Source organism: Podarcis raffonei, chromosome 2 (genome assembly GCF_027172205.1).
Source record: "Podarcis raffonei isolate rPodRaf1 chromosome 2, rPodRaf1.pri, whole genome shotgun sequence".
In the NCBI taxonomy this organism is placed as follows: domain Eukaryota; kingdom Metazoa; phylum Chordata; class Lepidosauria; order Squamata; family Lacertidae; genus Podarcis; species Podarcis raffonei.
Genome location: NC_070603.1, coordinates 36,761,276 through 36,785,719, shown reverse-complemented (window position 1 = coordinate 36,785,719; position 24,444 = coordinate 36,761,276). Strand labels below are relative to the sequence as shown.

The following is a 24,444-nucleotide window of genomic DNA, read 5'->3' as shown; positions in this document are numbered from 1 at the left end:
CCATTCTTCCAGAGTGGGTAAATCTTGTGTCTTCCAATACTTTGCAATAAGTATTCTTGCTGCTGTTGTAGCGTACATAAAGAAAGTTCTATCCTTCTTTAACACCGATTGGTCAACTATGCCCAGGAGAAAGGCCTCTGGTTTCTTCAAGAAGGTATATTTAAATACCTTTTTCAATTCATTATATATCGTCTCCCAGAAAGCCTTAATCCTTGGGCACGTCCACCAAAGGTGAAAGAATGTACCTTCAGTTTCCTTACATTTCCAACATTTATTATCGGGCAAATGGTAGATTTTTGCTAGCTTGACTGGGGTCATGTACCACCTGTATATCATTTTCATATATTCTCTCTTAAGGCATTACATGCCGTAAACTTCATACCTGTGGTCCATAACTGTTCCCAGTCAGCAAACATAATATTGTGTCCAATATCTTGTGCCCATTTAATCATAACAGATTTCACCGTTTCGTCCTGAGTATTCCATTTCAACAGCAAGTTATACATCCTTGACAAAGTCTTAGTTTTGGATTCTAACAGTTCTGTTTCTAATTTTGATTTTTCCACCTGGAAGCCAATTTTCTTGTCCAAATTGTATGCCTCCATTATCTGATAATAATGAAGCCAGTCTCGCACTTTGTTCTTTAGTTTCTCAAAACTCTGCAGTTTTAGTCTATCGCCATCTTTTCCCAAAATTTCCCAATATTTCGGCCATTTAACCTCCATATTGAGCTTTTTCTGAGCTTTCGCTTCCCTCGGTGACAGCCACCTTGGGGTTTTATTTTCCAATAAATCCTTATATCTTATCCAAACGTTAAACAATGCTTTTCTAACAATATGGTTTTTTATCCTTTATGCGCTTTGACCTTATCATACCACAAATATGCATGCCATCCAAATACATTGTTAAAACCTTCCAAATCCAAAATGTCTGTGTTTTCAAGAAGTAGCCATTCTTTCAACCAGCAAAAAGCTGCTGATTCATAATAAAGTTTAAAGTCTGGCAGGGCAAATCCACCTCTTTCCTTTACATCTGTTAATATTTTAAATTTTATTCTAGGCTTCTTGCCCTGCCAGACAAATCTAGAAATATCTCTCTGCCACTTCTTGAAACAGTCCACCTTGTCCACAATTTGCAATGCCTGAAACAAAAACAACATTCTAGGCAATACATTCATTTTTATAGCAGCAATACGGCCCAGCAATGAAAGCTTCAAATTTGATCAGATTTCTAAATCTTTTTTCACTTCAACCCAGCATTTTTCATAGTTATCTTTGAATAAATTCCCATTTTTTGCTGTCATGTTTATCCCCAGGTATTTAACTTTCTTAACCACTGTTAAACCTGTCATGTTCTGAAACCTCTCTCAATTGGTGATAAATTTTTCTCTAAAACCTTGGTTTTTGACTTATTCAGTTTAAACCCTGCGACCTGACCAAATTCTTGAATCAGTTCTAAAACCCTTTTAGTACTAGATTCTGGCTCCTGTAACGTCAATACTAAATCATCTGCAAATGCTCTCAGTTTGTACTGTTTGGCTCCGACCTGTATACCCTTAACCAACCCTTCTAATCATGTTCACCAATTGCATATTCTGAATGGCACCTTCTATCTCCTGTTCAGTTATTTTATGGCTCAACATTAATTTATTTTCTTGAGAGATTTTTTGTAATCCATTTTTTTCCAAAAATCGGTCTACATCGGTTTCTCTCTGTTGCCCTTGTGTGTATAGTTGTTTGAAGTACCTCTGGAAGCAATTTCTGATCTCAGCTGGGTTCTGTATGTTCCTTCCTTCCACTTCTAAATTAGTGATTGTATTTAGTTTTTGTCTTTTTTTCATTTGCCAAGCCAACAGTTCCCCACATTTATTAGCTGACTCAAATGTCTTTTGTCTCATTTGTTTAATTTTCCATTCAATCTCTTGGTTCATCATTTTCATCAATTGTACTTGATATAACTTTATTTCTCTCAAGATCTCCTGCGACTTGGTTTTGCTCTCAATTTTTTTTCACCTTCCTTTATTTCCTCCAAAATTTTTTCCTTCTTCTCATTCTGGATTCTCTTTTTTAGTGCGTTCTGTTGTATCAAGAACCCTCTCATAACAGCCTTGCTAGCGTCCCAGATTACTCTTTTTTCCACATTGGTGTTCATATTTATCTCAAAGTAGTCTCTCAAGGTTTTTTGGGCCTTCTTTAACACTTCTTCATCTCTAAATAAGGTGTCATTCATCCTCCATCTGAAGGAACCAGTTGGTATTAGTTTCATTTCCATCTTGACAGCGTTATGGTCGGAGCAGGTTTTTGGGCAGATTTCCACTTTTCTAGTCTTTGGTGCCATTCCTCTAGTTACCCATATTTGGTCAATTCTAGTCCATGTCATTTTGGCTTCAGAAAAGAAGGTTCCCTCCTTAGCCAAGGGGTTCTTTATTCTCCAAATATCAACTAAGTCCAAGTTGTCTGTCATCTCGAAAAAAGTTTTCGGTAGTCTACCATCTTTGGTGACTACCTGTTTTTGTGCCTTGTCCATATGTGTAGATACCACTCCATTCATGTCTCCCAGCAAAATTACATTGTAATCCAAATAGTCCATCAGGATCTCATGCAACTTTTTTAAAAAATCAGATTTCCCCTCATTTGGTGCGTAGACACCTACTATCAAAAATTTTTCTCCCTGTGTTTGAATTTCACTGCCACAAATCTTCCTTGGTCATCTTTAAAGATAAATTTCGGTTGTAATCTCTCTTTTGCATAAATCACAACTCTTTTTTTTACCTTGTCCGATGAAATAAACTCCTGACCAAGTCTTTTATTAATCAATAGTTTCCTGTGTAGCCTTGTTATATGTGTTTCTTGTAAACAAATCAGATCCAATTGTTCCTTTTTTAATAAATGAAAGACAGATCTCCTTTTCTGAGGGGAGTTCAGACCGTTACAATTCCAACTTAATAGTTGCAGAGCCATGATGTAGTTACTGTGCTTCTCCTCCAACTGCACCCAGTGCACACAGGCTCCTTCTCCCCCTACCTCTTTCTCCAACCCCACCTCCCTCCCCCAGCTCCAGTGTGACACCCCAGAATGTTCTGAGCAGTCTTTCTGAAGCTCATTCACTTCTTCTGGAGGACTAGAATTTTGGGAAATAGTGGTTCTAGTGTTGGGCATGGGAGACTGGCTCCAAATCTCTGCTTGGTCACAAAGCTCACTGGATGACCTTGGACCAGTCATTGCTCCTTAGCCTCAGATAACTCATTGGGTGGTTGTGAGGAAAACAAGAAGGGGGAGAAGGAGAACCATTGGTGCCATCTTGAGCTCCTTGGAGGGAAAGTGGGATATAAACATAATTAAAAAATAAAAGTGGCCACTTGTTGCATTGGGATGGAAGGAAATGTAGTAGAGGTGGTTCTGACAAGTGGCACGCCGTGCCAAGAAGTCATAAAAGTAAGAATGGCCAGTTTTATTTTGTCTCTTTGTGGCCTAGTGAGTTGTCTACATCATGTAATATTGAGGAGCTGGGCTTCTTGACAAAAAGGAAAGGTGGTGCTCTCTGTGTAAAAGAGCAGGTGAGATGTTCCTCAACCAGGACCTCACATTTCTGACTCTACTGCAAGCTCCTGCTGGATAAGGCAAAGGGATTATCACAGCATATCTCGTTCTGGCTGTACCAATACATATCAGTGGTAGTAGCGTGGATGGTGAACTTGAAGGGAGACTGTTCCCTCGGACGTGACACAAACGTACTGTTAGTTACCTTGCCTTCAGCCCAGGAATGCTCTTCAGGGATAGATGCCCAGTGCAGAAGAATCTTTGTGTTGCCCGAGTTGCATGATGAAGGGATGTCTTGCACAGTGTTTGAACTTTGGTGTATGTGCTTTTATGCCTCACCTCCATATGTTGAGATTGTAGGAAATTTTAATGGAACATGAATTCATTCATTACAAAGGGTGCATGTTTCAATGGGAAGTGATGGGGATTTATAAAGAGGAATTGCTCTTGTAGCTCACCAAGATACATATGCTGAAAGCCCTTCTAGAGTTATGTGTGTGTTCATTTTTAAAAGAGGAAATCTTGGCCAGTCTGAGGCCACAACATAGTCAAAATTCTACATAGGTGCAGAGGGAGCTTTCATTCCCCTCTCTTTCAGGAGTGTTGCGTTTGTATCTTCTTTTAGAAATCTAAAAATATGTCAGACCCCTAACACTGATTTTAAATTAATTTTCTGTGAAACTTCCCTCCCTTAAAAAAAATAAAAAATGCATGGAACCCTCTGAGAGGTTTTTCTGCTGTGAGGAAGCAATGGGGAGAACTTCCCCATCTTGTGAATACATGTGGAACAAAATGCAAACTAAAGGAAAGCAAAAAAGAACTATGACGTTAATAGTTGTTTTATCAGTTCTATCCTGGGAACTGGTGTGGAATGATACTGCCCTGTCCTGCTTTGGGGGGGGTAAAAATTGCTGTGTTTTCAGCTATATCATTCTGTTGAGCATGTGTATGTTAATTCCAATGTGGCTGCTGAATGTGTATGGAATTCTTATGTCCTAAAAAATGTCATTAAATGGAACCAACATGTCACTACGAAACACAGAGCCTGAGTGCTATTTTTGTCTAAACTATTTTTATATGTGCTGAATTGATGGCAGAGTCTAATCCAGATTCTGGTCAATTTTTATGGTGAAGCTTTTTCTTTCCTCTCCCAAATAGAAAGGTACTTTGGGATTGTTTAGAATACTCAGAAACTCCGGTCAAATTTTATATTTGATGTCTGCATTCTTCCTAGTTCGATTAGGGTCAAGTTTAAAGCACATTTAAGGTAGTTTGAAAGCACATGGCTTCGTCTAAAGAATCTTGGGAACTGTAATTCATCCCTACCAGAGCACTCTCAACAAACTACAGTTCCCAGGATTCTTTGGAAGAAGCCATGTGATTTAAATGTACGGTATCAATGTAACCTAGATCACAGATGGGGAACCTGTGGCCTTGCAGGTATTAGACTCCAAGGGTCAGGGATGATGGGAGTTGTAGTACAACATCTGGAGGACCATGATTTCCCAACATTGCAACAGATACTGCTGCTCTTTCCATTTCCTTGTGTGAAAAGGCTGCAGGTTTTCGTTTTTGTTTTTATCAATGGTGATATACTGATTTCAGACTAAATTAGTGTGTGCATTATTCGGAGCACAAGGTTTCAACATGTTATCTCTCCCCCTCCCCTTATCCTCCATGTAGTAATGCTCTGGTTACTTTACAAATATGCTGAGTCTTTCTTACATGTAGCTCAGAAAGTGGAGAATGGTCATCTTGCAATGCTTCTCATAATAGTTGTGACCTGTTTTTTCTTCTTCCCTGCACCACCCTTAACAGTGAGAAGAGGAAGGCAGTTTCCTGGTAAGACTTTGATGCCCTAAGACCGAGCACTCTGACTTCTGCATTTCCCAGCCTGACTGGGCTGTATGGGGTGAAACTGCTTGCTGTGCAGCAAACCACCTCTTAGCATGAGGCTACCCTAGGGAAGGGTCACCTGCTGCAGCCAAGTCCAACACTGGTGGGAATTCACATGGCTCAAACATGGGTCATCTTACTAACGCAAACACACTTGGTTTTGTGTCTGCACAGGCAGCCCCCTACTTCCCTTTTCTGCCTAGGCTGGGGTTAGTAGTGATGTCATTCTTCCTGACTTCTTTGCACTGTAGGTTATGACGGGACATTTAAAAAGCAAATGGCTTGCTAAGGTCTCTTGACACATATGCACCGCACTCTGCAACTGCCTAGCTTTGTAGTCAGAGTGCAGAACAGGCGGATATTGAGCATAAGCTGTGAGGAACAGCTTAGCCTTGCTGCAGTCATAAGACGTGAGCTCCTCCAGTGAGTTTCTCGCCCCTAATCACCACAGGAATGCTGGTAGAGCAGGGGTAGCCAACGTGGTGCCCTCCAGGAGTTAATGGTACTCCATCTGGTGTTATTGAACTACATCTGCTGATGGAACTCCTCGTTTAGAACATCATAAGAGCCTGTTGGATCAGGCCACAGGGGCTCACCTAGTCCAGCATCCTGTTTTCACAGTGGCCTGTTAGATGCCAATGAGAAACCTGCAAGCAGGATTCAAGAACAAGAGCAGTCTCCCTTCTGGCCGTTTCCAGCAATTGGAATGCAGAAGCATTATTGCCTCTGGTTGTGAAAGCAGAGCAGAGCCATCATAGCTAATAGCCATCGTGCTAGATTGCATGCTTTGGCTGTTGGTGGCGCAAATCATTCTGCAGAAACCATTTCCAGTGATTTTTGTGTTATGTTTGTAACTTGTGCTGAGATGTTTGACGCTGCAGCAAGAAGAAAACACTGGTGTTGTGTATTTTTTATCTAGAACTTCAGTTAACTGTATCAATTTTTCATTGTATCCTGTAGCTTTACTAGTCTTTTTTTATTATTTTGAACTTGACCCTTTGATAATAACTTGAGAATTGACATTGAAAACAGGCAGGTATGTCTGAACTTGAAAATGTGCTGCCTGTCCAGTAAGAGAAGACTTGTGAAAATATTCTGGCGGGGCAGCAGATTCCCATGAAAACATTTCCTTGTATCGCACACCACTGGGTCTCATTAAAATTTCTTCCTCGGCTGATTCACTCACCACCTCCATGATCTGTTCCTTTTCTTAATGTGAAGCAAAGACGTGAGCTTGTTCTCTCCCCCCCCCCCCAACCCTGCATTAAATGTTAGTAGGTAGGCCAGTATAACCTTCCAGGTTACAAATAGTTGGAGTCCAGGGAGAAAAGATGGTTTTTGTTCTGCAGCTGCTGGATAGCTCAGTCAGTAGAGCATGAAACTCTTAACCTCATGGTTGTGAATTCAAGCCTCACATTGGGCAAAAGATTCCTGTATTGCAGGAATTTGGATTAGATGACTTTGGTGGTCCCTTCCAACGCTATGATTTTATGGTTCTTATCAGCAATGGGGAGCCTCAGGTAAAGAGGGCAATTGCTTTCCTCCAGGCCTCTCTCCGTGGCTCTTAGGAGTCAAGTGATAAACCCCTCTGAGCCATGCCCCCTATCCAGCCCTTCTTTTCACTCTCCTTGGCTAGAATGGGACCTTGGAATCGGAGAAAGCTGTTTGGTTTCCTGGATGGAGGGCTATGAGAGAGCGTGTGTTAAGGAACTACCCCACTGAGTGCACAGGTAAAGCTCGCGTTTATAGCTCTGACCTCTTCTGCCTCTGGTCCCACACACATAATTTTTATTTGCATTCTGCCTTGCCACAGTTCAAACCATGCTCAAAGCGGCTTACAACATGAAACAAATACATGACCACAACATAATGAAAGTAGCTGTAAACAATAAATTAAACTTTTAAATATACACAACCAAACTGAACAATTTCCACATGAATCAAAACAAGGTCTAAAATAAAGATACAAAAAGACAACAGCAGTAATCTCCTCTGCCCTGAACCCTCCATAAAAGGCCCCCAAACAGCACCCCAGCCTCAGCTGTTGTAGCTGCAGTCAGTCAGGGCCCTACCCTCCAAGGCCAGTGGGAAAAGGCCTGCAAAGTCTTCCAGGATTCACAGCCAAGATGGTCTGTGGCCTCCTCAGCAGCCACAGCCCATAAATCACTGGCATATGCCTTCACTGCCGCCATGTGGTCCCTAGTCGGAAAAAGGTTCCTCACCTCAGTGCTGGATGGTCTCTATTTAGTGCTTGCTGTTTGGGATTCCATCGAAGAGTCCATTACTTTGATGGCGCTTCTGTCCTGGTGTGGTTCCCTCTTGCTCCCTCTTGCTTCCATTTATGTGCTGTCCTTTGGGGCATGGCTTCTGTTGATGAGGGCAAAGTTAGACATAAGCCAGTCTCATTTCTTGCCCCCCCACCCCCCACCCATGAGCCTTCTGCTGTATTCGGGCCTTGTCTGGGTTGTTTCAGATCTCTTTCTTCCCACTCCCATGTCTCTGTCATCTTTCTCATCCTATCTCTTGGCTATTTCCTGCTGTGTCTTGTTTTCGCAGGAAGCAGAAGCAGGGGGCGAGGCGATGGTAGTGGCTAAGCAAACATGTTGCTGCCAGCTGCATTTTGGAACAGACGGCATTCTAGTAGGGCATTAACATTATTAGATATTTATATTTCCCTAACTGGGACTCAAGGCGGCTTACAGATAAAAATAGGAACAGCTGAAAACATTTAAAAACAATTAAATGTTGATATGAGTTAAAACTCTCTGTAAAATACACCGATAATTACCTACTGATGAGGAATTAGTGAGACCCTGACATTGTCACAAGATTCTCTTCAGAAGCATAAAACCATCCCTGTCTTGGGAGTATCGGATTTGAGTTCACTGAGAATAGAGTCCTCTTTGTGGCCCCATTACAAGTTTTTGGCTTTAATGTTCTTTAATAAGAGCTGGGGGTGGCAAGCCTCAAAATGGCACTGAAAAATAATACCGAGAACCTTAATGTTTCAGTGCAAATCTTCATTGGGGGCATAAGAATTCAATTAGCTGAGCAATTTTGCCTCACCAGAATAACAACAAACTGAATTCTTGTGTCTCCGAGGAAGGTTCCTCTGAAACGTGCTGAGCAATTTAATACATTATTAAAAGTTTTCCTATTTTTCAGAACCCACCCCTCTTGTAGTTCCTCCTGAAGTAAGAAATGGTCCTCTTAAAACGGGAGTGTGGCTGCACTGCAGACTGGGGCAACAATGGAATTGCCATGGCTGGCAGTCTTTGAGCCACTGCCATCAATGCAGGCATGGCATATTCTTGTGCTTGCCATGGAATAGTTTGTGGAATTCTGCTTCTTGCTTCAGTCCAAGGAGAACAGGCAGGTCTGCTTGGAAACTGGTGTTCTCACCACCATTCCTCCTTGTTGGCCTTTCCATGAGCCCAGAAAGACTGGCTTATGTCACTCAGTCTTGCCAATTTCTTTTGTCACACTGTGGTAGGAAGCTTCTCTCTTATTAGATATTTCCTGCCCACCTGTGTGTTTTCTAAACCACCCGGATGGCCCTAGTATGTTTTACTGCTCTGTAACGTTTCCCTTTTAATTCTTTAATTTTGGCATTCATTCACCGCTGCCCAAAGATATTTTGCTGCCAGAACTTGCATCATCCCTGCCCATTGACCACACTGGCTGGAGAAACATTTATCTGAAGCCCAGCAGCATATACAGTGGTACCTTGGGTTAAGAACTTAATTCGTTCCGGAGGTCCGTTCTTAACCTGAAACTGTTCTTAACCTGAGGTACCACTTTAGCTAATGGGGCCTCCCTCTGCTGCCATGCCGCTGCCACACAATTTCGGTTCTCGTCCTGAAGCAAAGTTATTAACCCAAGGTACTATTTCTGGGTTAGTGGAGTCTGTAACCTGAAGCGTCTGTAACACAAGGTACCACTGTATTAGCATTCAAATTAATTGTACTTATTCCTGGTAGAAAATCCTTTCATTGCTGATTATACTCCACGGGGGGCCTTAAAAGGCATTGCTAAACCATACCTTTATTTGCCCGGTGCATTTGGGAGCTCACTCTGGTCCACAAGTCACAGTTTGGCTGTCCCCATGAAATATTTTCCTCGCAACTCCAGTGTTTGACAGCACAAGGCAGTAGCAGTAAGATGATGGGGAAAGCTGGCTGTGGAGGTCTGCTGTGTCCAGAAATGTGTACATACACAGTCTTGGGAGGAATGTGTTGAAACACTAGCACTGACATCACTACCACAGATTTAACCACACTGAAACTTGCAAATGGATGGGTTCCACCCCACCCCCTTTCCTGGAAAAAAAAGAAGAAACCTCTATATGCATTTGAAAGCCTTCTTTGATGAGCCTGCCTTGCTGCCGCCCAGATAGTCTGTTATCATCGGGAATAGGACCTTGGTGATGACGCCTGGGTGACAAGGAGACGCTTGATAGGAAAGGAGACTGGGCAAGAAGCAGTTCTTTGAAACCAGCTGCGGGCGTATTGCACAACAGTGATGAATGTATGTGAGTTCACTTCCTACATTTCATTCTTCCAGAAATAGCTGTTGTCAGTGACATATTTTTTTAAAGGTCAGTTCTTTGTGCTGACTGTATTTAACTGTGCTTTACGATGACCTATGTTGGGGAGGGAAGGAGCTTTGACGGGGCATTAAACAGAGGAAGGTGGCCGCTTCAGGCACTGAATTTGGGTGCCATGAAAAGGCAATAGTAAATGGTTGGCTAGTCTGTTGTGGTGGTGTTGTGTTTTTAATGTCAGGGTGGGGGAGAAACACTTGTGGGATTTTCTGTCTGGGGTACCAAAATAACTTGGCTTGGTTTCAGATAATGCACACCTTGGCTTTCAGGGAAGGGACACTTTTGCTGCTCCACTTCAGGTAGCAAAATGCTAACAGCTTTTCAATAACATGTGACAATTCTGCCTCATTTTCAACACTTGGGATGGCAGTCCTGGAAGGAATCCTACCTTCTTCAGTCAAAGTTTCCCAACCTCCCATGGTTAATGTGATTTAAGTGAAATATTTGTTCCAAATATTCCAGTTTAAACCCTGAATGTTTAAAACCCAGTTCTTTCCTCAAAGTCCTCACCAAAAACCTTATTTTCTGAAGGATATCTTTATTACCTTGCCTACTTTTTCATTTGGGTTTTTAAGTTCAGTGGTTTTTTCTTTTTAGTTTTAGAAGCTAGAAAGAATATATACTGAGAAGCCACAATGAGGCATTCTCATTTGGTCAGCTTAAAAAAGTGTGAACTCTTTCCCAGCATTTGTCATACATTCATGCAGGCAAACTGAGGCAAGGGTTGGTTGTATGCAAAACATACACTGAGTTAAAAAAAATAAACTTGCCTCTTCCTCTTTGTGGAGATGGTTTTGCAGCCTGCCAGTTGTCAAAGAAAGAATGTCTGTTGCTGAAGGGGGACAATACAACCTGCCTCAATGTGTTCAAACAAGTCTTCAGTCCCTTGGTGCCAGATGGGAGCTCCACCATTTGGACCTCAGTACCAGCAATTAGCAGGCATGGCCATCCATTTAAAACTGACAAGACAGGCAGAGTTTTATTATTACTGTTATTATTATATCTGGGCACCAGGAGTAGCAAGCTAGGATTAAAATTTATTGCCTCTGTTGGCAAGTGGCACTGGTCTCCATCATAACCTCAGGTTTTGACAGCAATAGTAAGCTGAACTTCTTTATCTTGTTTTATTGTGGCATTGGGATCCTAGTCTCTCCAATTGGAGTCTGCTGGGATCATACAATTTATTTTGGGATCCTACATTCAACTCTGTGCAGCTGGTTCTAAAACAATGACTGATTTGATTTGATATATATTTATTGTTTCTATGGTGTCTGTCTTATTAGATACCTGGTGTAAATTGGTTAGCTGAAAACTTATCTATGAAACTCACCTTCATCGCTGCTAGTCTAGCCTGCCTCACTTCTCTCTTCTGGTTCATAGTGTACTCACTTCCACACACTTTCTTAGCTCATTAGAGAGACTTCTGGGTTGAGGCCTTAATATTCTGTTGCTGACAAATTTCTAAGAGCCGTGTTATTATTACTTTTATTCTGTGGCACAGCTCTCAGTGATGTGTCCCACAGGTGGCCGCCAGTTTTGAACTTCATTTTTATGTGCGTAAGAAAAAGCAGATTAGATTGTGCATGTTCCACTTGGCTGCAAACAACTGTTACAGAACTTGGTGTGTGTGACTCTCAGGTGTTGGTTTCATATGCAAACTTAGACCTCCTGGTGATTGGGCCTAGACAATAGCCACTTTGCTATTGGGCTTGGAAATAAAAGAGGTATTCACATATGTTCCAAATAAGTTGTCAAAAGCGTCTTAAAGCTTTTCCCCAAGTTATTGATGCTAGCTGCTCATTTTGGTTGCAAATGCATTAAAACTAATGGACCTAAGTCATGTCCATTAATTTCAGCGCTGTGACTCAGAGTACAACTAAAGTTGGCAGTCACCCGGTGTCCTTTCCCCCAGAGGATTTTAGAAACTGCCTTTCTTAAAGTGCACCGAAACTTACCAGGTGTACTCCATCAAAATAAATCAATCAATCTCTCAAGGAAAGTCCCCAGTCATGCAAAACCAGGGTTGTTGTTTTTCTGGCCTTATTTTCATGCCTTTTAACCCTTATGCTTCCCTATCACACTTTGACATCTGAGCCATTTCGTGAGATCTTTACTGTAGAAACTGTATCTGATCAAGGAGCATATTCTTGAAAAGCAGAGTTTGGAGGAAGGTATTGAGGTAAGAAGATGGAGATCCAAGTTAAGTGGTCTGGGCAGAGGCAGTGGCAGAAGAAGGGGGTGCAGTAGGTGCGGGCCGCCCCAGGTGTCACCACTGGGGGTGTGTGACAAAATGCTGGGTGGCACTCACCATGGGGTCTGCAGTGCGCCTGAGCCACACGTCTCTCCTGGGCAGAGGGCCCAGTATTGGATAGTGGCAACCTGTGCTTTAGCCTTGATGTCTTGGGCTGCTTTATGGAATTAAGCACAGTATCTTGTTGGGGCAAGGCTGCTTAGAGTTCTGTTGTGAGGCAGTTGTGAAGCACCCAGCCCAAAAGTTACTTCAGTGTCTGGCATTTCTCTTGGGAGTTTTGAAGGGCAAGGCTTTCTAGTACTAACCAAATGAGGAATATATGATATTTATTATTTTTACTTGGTCACCTCTTCCTGTTTAAAGGAGCTTTGCTAAATCTCTTTTGAAATGCCACCTGCTGTGTGTATTTTAATATGGTACATATTTTGTCTTTTTGATAGCAGAGAATGAAATGCTGCCCCCCCCTAGTTTGTGCTGTCCCTTTTTACAAGACAAGGAAGTCACTAATTCCTATCTCTATTTTTTCTTTATGCTGGAAATCAATAGAGTGTTCCTACCCCACGCCCCCTCACACCCACACCCACCCCTGTTCTGCCCTGGTACAGTACTCCATTGGAAAGTGCAGTTGGAGTACCGTACCAAAAAATGGAGAAGGATATTGAAAACAAAAACTTTCATTTAATTACACAGTGAATTTTTGTGATCACCGTCAGGTTTGCAGCAGCACAGTCTTTGTTTTAATTCTGGAGCGTTTGCCTTGTTCAGTTTTTATTTATTTAAAAACAATAGTATCAAATGTCAAGGTCCTGGGCTTCTTCTTTTGAATCCTTCAATAACATTGTGCCACATCTGCATAAAGCCCAAATGTATACAAGCACAGAGATTATTCACAATGGCAATAACTCGTGATAATCATCCTATCTCTGTTCTGCTAATTTATTTCATTGCCTGTTACTGCATTTGTGAGGGTGGGGCTCGTCGTACTTGTATACACACTTTGAGTTTTGCCCAGACATGTTTGAGACTAAGTCTCTTGCACTGAATGGCCCTTTAGCTTCACTGAATACATATGTGTAATATTTTTATTGCACATGCATACATGTTATGTGCACATGCACACAGGTGTAATGTAAAAGGTAAAGGGACCCCTGACCATTTGGTCCAGTCATGGCCGACTCGGGGGTTGCGGCGTTCATCTCGCTTTATTGGCCAAGGGAGCCAGCGTACAGCTTCCGGGTCATGTGGCCAGCATGACTAAGCCGCTTCTGGCGAACCAGAGCAGCACATGGAAACGCCGTTTACCTTCCTGCCGGAGCAGTACCTATTTATCTACTTGCACTTTGATGTGCTTTCGAACTGCTAGGTTGGCAGGAGCTGGGACCGAGCAACGGGAGCACACACCGTCGTGGGGATTCGAACTGCCGACCTTCTGATCGGCAAGTCCTAGGCTCTGTGGTTTAATCCACAGCGCCACCCGCATCCGTGTAATGTAAATCTACCAGCTAATTTAGCTCCATAATTTAAGTGGGCTCTGTTCAACGGCAGCTTTCACTGGGAATCGAGGTGACACCTGGCCTGTTTCCTAGAATTGTTGGTTTGTGTCTTGGTTTTGTTCCCTCCTATTATGTGTTTCCAGCTCAAAATAATATACTCTCCCTTCACTGCTTCTGGTAATGTGATGCTCTGAAACATCCTTGTCCTTGGGCCAGCATGAGTAAGGAATGTCACCCTGTAATTGCCCTTAAGCCTTCTGGCTACCGAACAGTGCAAACAGGTGCTGCCTGGGTAGGCTTCGGAGAGAGCTGTGTTGGGACTTGTTGAATGAAACTTCTCCAGTAGGCAGGGATTCCCCATGTATTCCTTGGGGCGAGGCTAGGAGGGTAGGTAGGATTTTTCTTTAGAATTCGCCTGCTTCCCATTCCTAGGATTGGCCCTTGTCCTGTTATTGTTTTTGGAGCTGATTCAATTCTTGGCTTGGCACCTGCTTGACAGAATATATTTGAGAAGGGTGGGAAGTGGCTGCTAGCTGTGGCATGTCGCTGTAACCCTGAATGCTGTTGGACAGGGAGGAATAAAGCTGGTAATTAGAACAAAAACTGGGAAGTTGATGCCAGTGATAAAACTGTGACAAACCTTCATCTGGGCTGTACCACTTCAGGCTATGGAAAGGGGCTCATGCGGTAGTATGTTCCACCATTTTAAAAAGCCACCTCTCCAGACAAAAACGGAACAAAACTAGATGTCAGGAAGAATGGTTTAAGCCTTGTCCCTGTTGCATTATCGAGAGAGAGGGTGAGGTGGGGGGAGAACAGGGCCTTTGCTGTATACCGGGGTAGGCAACCTAAGGCCCGTGGGCCGGATGCGGCCCAGTCACCTTCTCAATCTGGCTCATGGACGGTCCAGGAATCAGCGTGTTTTTACATGAGTAGAATGTGTGCTTTTATTTAAAAAGCATCTCTGGGTCTGAGGGACAGTGGACCGGCCCACGGCTGAAAAAGGTTGCTGACCCCTGCTGTATACAGTGTGGCACAGCCCCTCAAAGAGTGTCAGCTGGGGCTTTTGGGTTCTTTCAAATACAGTGGTACCTCGGGTTACATACGCTTCAGGTTACATACACTTCAGGTTACAGACTCCGCTAACCCAGAAATAGTACCTCAGGTTAAGAACTTTGCTTCAGGATGAGAACAGAAATCGTGCTCCGGCGCAGCGGCAGCAGGAGGCCCCATTAGCTAAAGTGGTGCTTCAGGTTAAGAACAGTTTCAGGTTAAGAACGGACCTCCGGAACGAATTAAGTATGTAACCAGAGGTACCACTGTACAAAGAGATGGTTGGGGGCCTTGAACCAAAAAACCTTAGAGACAAAGTATATGTTTAACTCGGTTTTTCTTAGATAGCAACTGAACTCTTTAATAATATGCTCCCTGCAACGAGAAGTTCCGGGGACAGCGCTAAAGGGTTTAGTTTTCCTCTTTGGATGATCTCCTCTCTCTTTTAGTTGCAAATGTACAAGTAAAGCACTGTAGAAGCATACAGTCAGTCCTGGGACAAGCAGCAGATCCCCAGAGAGCCACTTAAGCTGACCCCACCCCAAGGCTCAGTTTCAGTTAGTTCCAAAGTAGAAACTCTCAGCCCACTCTTTTTCTGACACTGTCTCTGACAGTTCTGAGGCAACTGTCGGGGATTTTTACACACACATATCCCTCTGCAGTGTCTTTGGTTTGAGGAGCCACCCCCTACAGTTGGATTACCCATAAAGCCCTCCAGATGTTGTTGGCCTCAAAATCCCATCAGCCTCAGCCACCATGGCCAGTGGTGTGGGATGATGGGAGTTGTAGTCCAGCATACCTGAAGGAGCGTCTCCACCCCCATCGGACACCAGACACTGAGGTCCAGCTCCAAGGGCCTTCTGGCGGTTCCCTTACTGCAAGAAGCAAAGTTACAAGAAACGAGGGCCTTCTCGGTAGTGGCACCCACCCTGTGGAATGCTTCTCATCAGATGCAAAGGAAATAAAGAACTACCTGAATTTTAGAAGATATTTGAAGGCAACCCTGTTTAGGGAAGTTTTTAATATTTGACGTTTTATCATGCTTTTAATTTTCTGTTGGGAACTGCTCAGAGTGGCTGGGGAAACCCAGCCAGATGGGCAGGTTATAAATAATAAATTTATATCATTATATTATCCCCCATCCCGACAACTGTTCCACCAAAAGGCATCACTGTTGTCAGTTGCCTCTTTGCGAGCTATTGCTTGGTGAAGCATACAGGAGATTCGTTTAATGTGAAAGGAGGAGGGAAGTGGAGGTTGTATCCCAAGTATGGTTAAGAATTTGGAGAGCCACCTCTGTGGCGCCTCCAAGTGTCTCCATCTCTCCTTTCCACTTGCTACTACCAAACCTTACAGGTAACTTTGTGCTTTCTGGATTTTCAAGGCGTGCAGTCTCCCTCCCATTTTGCCTGACTGCATGTGCATGTTGTGTCATGAAATGGCTGGTCACTGGCTGCGTTCTTCTCACTTGCCACTTTCAATGTCCTCCTTCTTCTTCTTTTGAAGCTTTCATTCCTCCTGTAGGTAAAAAAAATAAAAATCTCAGGCACTCATTGTCCTTAGGCTTGCCAGTGAGTCATGTCTGCTTTTCTCCCGCCAGCCCAGCCACTCAGCTGTGCCATCTCTATAAGCTGGCATTGTGAAAGCCTTCTTGGTTTGGCACAACGAGCCGGGCAGGACCTTGCATTGTTATGGAAACCAGCTGAGATATGTCAGCAATGTTGGTAACATGGCAAAAGGCATCTCAGACATCTGTTCCGCTGTTGCTGACCTTGTTCTGATAAACCGTTGCACGATCTCTTACTTGTTCTGCTTTCAGTGCCTCCTCTCCTCCTTCTTCCCCCTCTGCTGCTCCAAGGTGTTGACTATTGCGACTGACAAGTCTGGCTGGTGTGCTGTCTCCCTTCCTGAGGGAAAATAAATCTCTCCCCTAACTCCCCACAGAGACTTTGAAGGGGAAACTTTCCATCCAGCTTAAGCCTCTCTTTTGCCTGATGGATCCATTCCAAGGTGTTAGCTATAAACATGTAAGCAAACTGAATAAAGAGCACCAGTGTTTCTCTTGTGCGTGTGTGTTACATGATCAGGCAGCTTTGAAGGATTTCTGCTACCATAGTGCAGTAATGATCTAAGTTTTCAAATTATAGAGCCAAGCCAAATGGCTTTGCTTGATGTTCAAAGCTTATGAATTTTCCATTGGCTGCCAAGTCTTGGCAGAAGGAAGTTTGGGAAATGGAATATTTTTAATAAAAAAAGTTGTTTGGGAGTGCATAATGTAATTTAAGTTGAATTTAAATTCAAATGTAACCTGAAAAAACATTCCTTCCTGATTTGTCCTTGCAGTGACTAAATAATATTCAGTGGCATAATCTACAGTGGGTTATAAAAACCACTTTTGCCTGGTAAACTATTCCTTTATGTGGTCTTTGTTTACAGGCCACAGGCCAGGCTTACGTATTAGTGACTGAAACTTTCAGGGCCAACCACTTCCTATGTGGCAGAGCGCTCAGAATGCCAGGCCACGATTCGTTAAAGTTAACCACAAGCTGTCCCACACACTTTCAAACAAACCATGACTTGTTTCTCCAAAGTTTGGCTGGTGTTTTCCATCTATTCTTGCAATATGTTCTTTAGGCTCGGTGACCTTTAGGTTCACGTGGGCAAGTTAGTGACCAAAGAAACCATGATTAAGGAAGGGTCCTGGATTCACATGTAATGCTAGCCATAGATAAAACAAACCAAGGTTTATAAGAAACCATAGTTTCAGACTGTATTTTGTTGGCAGTAAGCAAAGTCTGGATAAGTCACAGGATGGAGTTCACACATAATAAACCACTGGTTAATAAAATATGCCTTAGCATTAGGTGCAGACCGGTGTCGGGCAACCATGTTAAATAGAGTATTACAGATGCCAGGATGGCCTCAGTTAACTCAAGAGGGGGGTGATGTCACATTCTAAAAGACCCTCTAGTTTCTGAGCATGACGGTCTCTGTCCATAACAATTGCACATGAGTTCCTGCTCATAGTTTTTTCACTCTAATGCTTTCTGAGGTGGCATAGTGTGGGTTGTCAGTGCCCGGGGGCCACGTGGAGGTGGGGGACAGATGGACAGAGTACGCATGCTCATTCAACTGCCTAACGGCATCCGCGTCACTCAGGAGATTGCAGATACAGAGATGAGAAAAGAAGAGTCATTCTGTTTTCTGGAGAGGCCACTTCCTGGTTTGCATGGAGATGCCGTTTTCAATGGAGTCCAGGAACAGGAGTGCGCAGCTGTATTGAGGCAGTACTGGGTGTTTGAAAATTTTCACCCCTAACAATTTTGCGCTCACCCTGTGACACCCCCCCCCGACCTACACTATGCCAGTGGCTTTATGTTCCTAAAAACATTGGGTCATAAAGAAAATAGGGTGCACATTTGCACATATGAAGATTAGATGCAGAGATAAATGCATGACATGTCCTGAGATCCCTATGGGTTTCATTTGGAGAGTGAGTAGGATGAAGGACTTCTAATTCCAACAGGTATTGGCACTCTCAAGCCCTGGGAAATATTGGTGGGGCATTAAGTTCCATTTCTTTATGTCCCTGTGCATGCAGCTGTAGACATTTCCTGCTCTCCTGTTTCTGTGACCACAGTGGACAGCATAGGCCATGCGGTGGTCTCATCGAAGGACAACTTCAGAATCAGATTGTCTATCCGTTCGACAGGCATCTCACTGTACCCTGAGACAAATTCTATCTCATAAAATACCTCCTCACACATTCCTGATTGGTTGCTTGCCTAGATGTGGTACATTGCTGACTGTGTGGATACAATAGGTAACAGGCTCTCCACATAGTTGCAGTCATCCGTTGAAAAGTATGTAAGCGACCACCATTATAGCTAAATAGCACCTGCCACTATTGCTAATGATACTTCCTTGGTTACACAAATATGCCTTGGTTATACAAATATTGTTGCTGTTTGGTGGTGCATTGTTATTGTTTTAATAAGAAAGTTTGGGTCCATCTAGGATCTCGACTGCCTTTTCCCAGTAGCTTATGAGTCAGGGGATTGTGCCTTTGGAAGTGAGGACTCTTGCTAATTTGCTAGTAGTTCTAGGAAGGAGGTTGGATTGAAGTGGAAAGGGAAGCTGATCCTCTCCTGATGACTCAGTTGCATCATGGAAAATCTCTTAAGACAATGCTGAGAGCTGGGCTTGGGGTTGTCCTTGCACAATCTCAGCCAGTCTCTCTTTCTTTCTTACTCTCTGTCTTTTGGTGTCATACACTTTCTGAGAGAATGAAAGGGTAAACTATGCCGCTTTGCTCAGCCTGACTTAAAGCCTCATGCGCCGTGAAGGAAATTAAGAGTTAACTCGTGAAAGTGATGCATAGAAATTCTTGGGTTTTTGCTTTAATACCAAAGTCGCTGAGATTGATGACCTATCTAACATCATGCCTTTCATATGACATGAACATATGTGTACAAGAGCATGTATGGTTATAGAATCATATAGAAGTGTAGAGTTGGAAGGGACCCTGAAGGTCCTCTAGTCCAGCCCCCTGCAATGCAGGAATCCTACCCACAGCTGTCTTTGGGTGGGCTCGAACCACCAACCTTTTGGTTAACAGCCAGATGCACTGACCCATTGTGCCACCTGAGGGACTCCTATAAGGAAAGGGATGCTTCCAACAACCAGCTGTTAACACTCAAAAGACAGGGAAAGCCCTGGGGAAACAACAACACTCCTCCTCCTCTGCCAGCCACGTAGACTTGCACCTGGTTCTCTGCACTTGTTCAGCGGCATCAACCAGGTGAATGTAGATAACTAGTAGGAGCTGGAGTACGGTGCATTTGAAATGCTGCAGGAGCACTTCCAATCCTCAGAATAAGCGCTGCATGCAGAAGTGGCCCTTAGAGCCAACTTGAGCATCGTTGGAGTTTTGTCTGTACTGCATTTCTATTCGGGGAGATGATGAAGGTGGAAGGCAAAGCATGACTGTACGCGGGATTGTTGACACAAAACTCCTGGAAAGACTGTCTGCATGGCTGTTTGTATGGCAGTTGTGCCTCTTCCATCAGCCCCAAAGACCTCTGTTGTTTGCTGATTCTGCTTTCCCGTTATGTGGGTTGAATGGACTATAAACATTTCCTTTCCCCTTGAAGTTCGGAGATGGCTCTGGCTATAAAGCATATTATGGATGACATAAGCAGCTTGAGGCGCCAGTTCCCTCGGTGCACCATTGACATGAGCTCTCTTTGCTTGCCCACTCAAGCACTTTTGAGAATTGCCGGATAGGATGCTCATTCCCCCTGGATGCTTCTGGTCCTGGGTTATTGATTACGGTGCTCTTCTTGCTGAGAGGGACCTCCTTAAACATTTATGGTCTCATCATCTCCCTTGAAATATATGGGGGTATCTGTAATGTGCTCCCGGTGGGATACTTTGCTACAGAAGCTGCTGCTCTTTCCAAGCCTCGGAACATAAGGGGAATCTTATTGCAAGATAGCCACAGTCTTTCTTTTATTTTCTTTCTGTCAGTATTTATACCTCACCCTTCGAATAAGTTGTTAGGGCAGCGTAAAGTAAAATATTCAGAAATTTGTTAAATAACAATTATGTTAGAATTAACTGAAAACAGCAGCGCCCAGGTAAAAGAATAGTTTTAAAGCCTGCATACTGTGAATCAACAGCTGGGAATCCTTTCCACCCTGAGGGCAACATTCCTCCATGGCTGGAGCAATGGATGTGACTCTTCCCTTTTGTGCAGCAGGTTACATTCCAGCTGCACAAGTGCCATAGGTTTGAACACACATACCCCCTTCAATGCAAGCTAGAAACTGCATTACAGCTCAGATACCTTCCAGCCTGGTAAAAGCACTTAAGGGAGACATGGGCAAGGGATGGTGAGGAGTGTGGCCTGGGTTAAGGAGTGTGGTCTAGAGAGAGTCCCAAGGGTTAGCTGGAGCAACCACATTTGGCTCTTTGGCCGGTGGTTCCTCCACTGCTGCTAGAGAGCTGGTTCAAGGGACAAGAAGTCTCTGGTGCAGCATCTGGAGGGAGGGCTGTTCCTGTCCGCGTTCAAAACTCCCATTGTTCTAGGCATATTTTGCGACAGGGAATTTCATTAGCACGAGCAGTTTCTGAACTCTGGGCACAATAGTTCGCCTAACATTTCAAGATTAAAACTGCAGAGTGGAAGGAAAGGAGGACCTAATTCTGCCTCCCCACTTCCAGCTACTCTGAAGACTGGAGAAGAGACTCTCTTAAGAATATTGGGGGGGGGGATGAACAAGGGAAGGACCATGTGAAAAATGAACATAACATTTTAGCTGCAGTTCATTTCCACCTTTGTATTCTTGTTATAGACTTTCCGTTGTTGTGCCCATAGCCTGTTTTAAAGGTGCCATTTAGCTCCTAGCTTCCCTATCTCACTATCTAACACTGGTTCCTGTGTGACATTGCTACTGGATGTAGACTGGACTTTCAGAGTTGTTTTAGCCTGAAGCTGAATTAATTTGAGGATGGGATGTAGTGGAAGAGGGAGCATGAAATATGGGATAGGCTTATGCTTTTTATTTGCAAACCAGCCTGCAAACTTTGGTTGAAGGGTGGTATAGAAATTTAATAAGTAACAATGGAATAAATAGCCTCTTGCAGCAAGAAACAAAAAACTGTCAGGAGAGTTGTACAGCATCTTAAAAAATACTTAGCAGATTTATTGGTGTCATGAGGTTTTGTGGGCTCACCTTGTGAGATTTTTGAAGTTGGCTATATCCTGGGTTGGCAGAGAGAGATGGCTTCCCATGAGTATGAACGTGGAGGAGAAAAGGGTACAGAGTTGGGCCAAAAGGTCATGAAATGCCTGTGACATTTCCATGTAACGTTTAGCTGTATACAAGAGAAGTGCAGTGACCATTATGGCTGTTGTGAATGGTCAGTGTGCTTTTGAACTTTGAGTAGAAATGTCACAGACTGTATGTCTTGTATTCTGTGGCCTTTTAGCTTCACTGTTTACCATTTTTTTCCTTCTATACCCACACAGTAAAGACTGCGGTTTGTTTGTAGGCTAGCTGAGAAAGCTTTGAAAGTGTGCTGCCGCCACCTTGTGGCTATTTATTTCATTATCAATGCATTTGAGATGAACTTTCCATGTCTGGAGGAAATATAATATACCGTATTTTTCGCTTTATAAGACGCACCAGACCACAAGACGCACCTAGTTTTTGGAGGAGGAAAACAAGAAAAAAAATATTCTGAATCTCAGAAGCCAAAACAGCAAGAGGGATCGCTGCGCAGTGAAAGCAGCAATCCCTCTTGCTGTTCTGGCTTCTGGTATAGCTGTGCAGCCTGCATTCGCTCCATAAGACGCACACACACTCCCCCTTACTTTTTAGGAGGGAAAAAATGAGCCAGTGTGGTGTAGTGGTTAAGAGCGGTAGTCACGTAATCTGGGGAACCGGGTTCGCGTCTCCGCTCCTCCACATGCAGCTGCTGGGTGACCTTGGGCCAGTCACACTTCTTTGAAGTCTCTCAGCCCCACTCACCTCACAGAGTGTTTGTTGTGGGGGAGGAAGGGAAAGGAGAATGTTATCCGCTTTGAGACTCCTGAAGGGGAGTGAAAGGCGGGATATCAAATCCAAACTCTTTTTCTTCTTCTTCTTCTTATAGAGCAAAAAATACGGTACTTTCGACTTTGGAGTGTGAAAGGGACTTTTAGAGTATGTTTTCCTATTGCTTAAGCTTTCAGCTCAAGAGATCTCCTCTGCCTTGCCTCCTGCTTGCTGTGTCCATATGGCATATCTGAAAAACCTTACCCCTAGTGTCAGGAATTGAACATCCAAGATGCACGGGAGTTTCATAAAGGTGAAATATTGAAGGCACAAATGCAGACAGCTGGAGGCATCTATGAATTTTGGGGAGGTTAATCCTGGAGAAAGGAACAGCACACTGACCAGTGAGAAATTGGTTTTTTTAGAATGCTTCTGAAATAGCAGGGCATTTGCTGGTTGAGGGATGGTGGTCATAGCAAACATAAAGCAAACCAAGCAGCTCTAAACCATGGTTTGCTTACTTGTATATTTGGTAGCTCAAACCATGGCATGCTGGGTGTTTTTAAATTCTGGTTAACTCCAAACAATAGTTGATTTGGTTAGGATGTTTGAATGGAATGGAGCTTTAGAGAGAGATCACTGACCTGAAACCTACAATAGCTGGATCACCATCTACTTTGTACCAATAAGATGTTGTCACTTTTGTGTGTTGCCTCCTTTTGCTACCTGTCTGGAGGCGTTAACCCTTCTCATGCTAGTGTTGACCGATCTCTGGGCTTAGACAGCCTAACCTACATAGCTTCAATCGCAGAGTGGGTGAGACCACTGAGCTGGATCGTTAACCCTGGCTTGACCCACTCTGCAGCATTAATCCCATCCAGAGTCTTCCCATCTTGTTGTGTGGGAAGCCCCTTGTTAATGTGACTGCCGGCATTGGCTGTATGTTCTGCCTTGCACCTGCAGAGGATGAGATCATTGGCCATCCTGAATAAAGCCAGGATTATTAAAGAAGGCGCTAGGGGCTCCCTTGTGTAACACACTTAGGCTGATTGGGAAATAGCACCAGTTCTTAAGGTATTCAGGCAAATGGTGCCTACCCTGGGCTTGGCGACAGGAAGAATGTTGATTGTTTTTGCCCATGGGGTTTCATGTGGTGATGCAATGCAGCCCCATCTGGCTTGGAAGCTGGGGAAATTCCAATGTACTCTGTACAAATGGAGATCTAATCCCTACAGGGGCAGAGGGGAACCTGGAGGCGTGGCTTTCAAGCCCAAAAGCACTAATAAAAAAGAAACACGGCGCATACTAACACCAAACGTTATGGCTAGGTCTTGTGTATTATTGTGGCTAGGGCCACGTGTATCCTCCATGCTAATGTCACCCTCCCCCAAAAACTGGGAAAATTCTACATCCAGGCAATTAAATTTTACAAGAGAAACAAATCTGCAAAGCCTCTTCTGCAAATGCATGCCACTGACTGATGAACTTCACATGCCTTTTCTTGTTTCACATAAGTTATCCTGCAACATTTATTGTGCATGGGTCTAATTTTGCTAGTTATAAGAGAGAATGTGTGTGTGTGTCAAGGGGGTGGCACTACAAAGCCAATAAGAGAGGACATGGCCTACTTGTTCCCATCATGACAGAAACAGTTTTCCTGAAAATGGAATTCAGCCTGGTGCTGTGGCTTAAACCACAGAGCCTAGGACTTGCCGATCAGAAGGTCGGCAGTTCAAATCCCCGTGACGGGGTGAGCTCCCGTTGCTCGGTCCCTGCTCCTGCCAACCTAGCAGTTCGAAAGCACGTCAAAGTGCAAGTAGATAAATAGGTACCACTCTGGTGGGAAGGTAAACGGTGTTTCCGTGTGCTGCTCTGGTTCGCCAGAAGCGGCTTAGTCATGCTAACCACATGACCCGGAAGCTGTACGCTGGCTCCCTCGGCCAATACAGCGAGATGAGCACCGCAACCCCAGAATCAGTCACAACTGGACCTAATGGTCAGGGTTCCCTTTACCTTTACCTACCAGCTGTGGCACTGTATCCAACATGGACACTATCCCTATTTGTTG

At 43.7% G+C, this 24,444-nt stretch overlaps 1 protein-coding gene across 1 annotated transcript in view; it reads left to right on the top strand.

Moving 5' to 3' along the window:
* The window catches only part of RHBDF2 (rhomboid 5 homolog 2), a 62,559-nt gene that overhangs the window by 13,160 nt on the left and 24,955 nt on the right, over positions 1–24,444 (top strand). The gene's annotated exons all lie outside the window — the stretch shown is intronic.